This window comes from Penaeus monodon, chromosome 33 (genome assembly GCF_015228065.2).
Source record: "Penaeus monodon isolate SGIC_2016 chromosome 33, NSTDA_Pmon_1, whole genome shotgun sequence".
NCBI classification, from domain to species: Eukaryota; Metazoa; Arthropoda; class Malacostraca; order Decapoda; family Penaeidae; genus Penaeus; species Penaeus monodon.
This window is the reverse complement of record NC_051418.1, coordinates 2,618,543-2,620,834: the sequence shown is the minus strand read 5'-3', so window position 1 is coordinate 2,620,834 and position 2,292 is coordinate 2,618,543. Positions and strand designations below refer to the sequence as shown.

General features: G+C 62.5%; 1 non-coding gene across 1 annotated transcript in view; it reads left to right on the top strand.

The window, feature by feature from the left end:
• The first annotated feature begins 17 nt into the window (after positions 1-17).
• The window catches only part of LOC119594452, a 5,692-nt gene continuing 3,417 nt past the window's right edge, over positions 18-2,292 (top strand). Inside the window, exon 1 of the ribosomal RNA XR_005230622.1 lies at positions 18-2,292. This exon is cut by the window's right edge and continues 3,417 nt beyond it. This is a non-coding gene — a ribosomal RNA (large subunit ribosomal RNA).

Here is a 2,292-nt window from a genome sequence, read left to right as displayed (position 1 = left end):
TTTTGTTGTACGTACGTCGACCTCGAGTGGAGGGAGATGACCCGCCTAATTTAAGCATATTAATCAGCGGAGGAAAAGAAACCAACCGGGATTCACTGAGTAAGTGCGACCGAAACGGGAAGAGCCCAGCGCTAAGCCTCGCGTCCCCTTCGCGGGGGCTCGAGGGGTGCTGCGTTCGGGAGAGGTCCTGCACGCGCTTCCGAGCCGCCTAAGTTGTTCATGAATGACTCTCATACCCACGGAGGGTGTCAGGCCCGTGTGGCGGAAAGGGACTTCCTCCTCCTCGTTCGCGGGGAGGGGGGTTTCGGGAGTGCGGAACGGGCCTCTCCTTAGAGTCGGGTTGCCTGAAACCGCAACCTAAAGCAGGTGGTAAACTCCATCTAAGGCTAAATATGACCACGAGACCGATAGCGAACAAGTACCGTGAGGGAAAGTTGAAACAGAACCCTGTAGAGAGAGTTCAAGAGAACGTGAAACCGTTAAGAGGCTAAACGGGCGGAGATTCGAAGATCGAACTGGGGGATTCAGTTCGTCGGCCTGCCGGGAGACGGCAGCGGGCGTGGCGACTTCCCGTTCCGGAGGCCTCGGCCGAAGGAGCCAACGCGGGGAGCGGCCCCCGCCGCCTGCCCGGCGCCGGCGGGCGATCTTCCCCCCGCAGTAGGTCGCCGCGACGCGTTGGGGACACACGGGCGTCTGAGGCCCGGGTCCTGGTAGGAACCGGCGGCGCGTTCGTCCTCCGCTCCTCGTTGGGCGGGGGGCGTTTTTCCAGCGCGCCCGTCCGGGGATCCCCCGGTGCCCTCGTCTTGCCCCCCCGACGGTCTCTCCTCCGGGGCCTGCCGGGAACGGGGGACTGGTCCGAGGCCGCGGTCGAGCCTAATTCGCTGGCTCCCGCGCTTCCCTTTCCCTCTCCCGCGTGGCCTTCGCGGCGTGCAAAGAGTCGGTACTCCTCCCGACCCGTCTTGAAACACGGACCAAGGAGTCCAACATGTATGCGAGTCAATGGGCGCGCTAAACCCACGGGCGCAATGAAAGTGATCGGGCCGATCCCTCGGAGCAGCGGGCGGCCGCGCGCACCCGGACGGAGTGACTGACTTTCCTCCCCGGGACGGCGCGGGCTCCCTCCCGCTCCCGCACGCCCCGCACGCCCCTCACCGGGCGGCGGGGGGGGCGCAGGTCCGGGACTCGCCATGACGAACGGTCGCCCCCCGCCTCGGCGGGCTCGGGCGGCCGGATGTGTCGGCGGGTACCCAGAGCATAGATGTTGGGACCCGAAAGATAGTGAACTATGCTTGGCCAGGATGAAGCCAGGGGAAACCCTGGTGGAGGTCCGAAGCGTTTCTGACGTGCAAATCGATCGCCAGAGCTGAGTATAGGGGCGAAAGACCAATCGAACTATCTAGTAGCTGGTTCCCTCCGAAGTTTCCCTCAGGATAGCTGGCGCTCGCTTCGAACGAGTTCCATCCGGTAAAGCGAATGACTAGGGGTGTTGGGGACGAAATGTCCTCAGCCCATTCTCAAACTTTAAATGGGTGAGGTGCCGGGCTTGCTTCGCTGAAGCCCCGGACGAGAATCGGAGTGCCTAGTGGGCCAATTTTGGTAAGCAGAACTGGCGCTGTGGGATGAACCAAACGTCGAGTTAAGGGGCCTAAATGGATGCTAATTCCGATCCCATGGAAGGGAGTTGCTTGCTATAGACAGCAGGACGGTGGCCATGGAAGTTGGAATCCGCTAAGGAGTGTGTAACAACTCACCTGCCGAAGCAAGTAACCCCGAAAATGGCATGGCGCTCAAGCATCCTCCCGATACTCGACCGCCGGGCGCACTATAGGCTGCGTCGAGGAGGTCTCGAGGCCCCGGCGAGTAGGAGGGCGCGGTGGTGAGCGTAGAAGGATACGGCGCGAGCCGGTCTGGAGCCGCCACTGGTGCGGATCTTGGTGGTAGTAGCAAATGCTCGAGCAAGCCGAACCCTCGTTGACCGAAGCGGAGGAGGGTTCCCCGCCAACATCGCTTGGTCGTGGATAAGTCGGCCCTTAGCCCGAGGATAGCTTCCCTCCGATCCCCTGGAAAACGCCACAAACAGTCGAGAGCTCTTCTTGGGATCTCCCTGTTTTGGAAAGGGGTCGAGGCGGCACGAGGCCCGAGCAGCAGCAGCCAGCCCAACCCGGGCGGGCGGGCTCTCGGGGCTTGTCGGCGCCGGCTGCGAACGGTGTGGGGCCCTGATGATGATGGTTTTTTGATGAGAAACCACTCTCAGGGCCTCTCGCGGCCGGCGTCTTGGCCACGGCCTTTTTT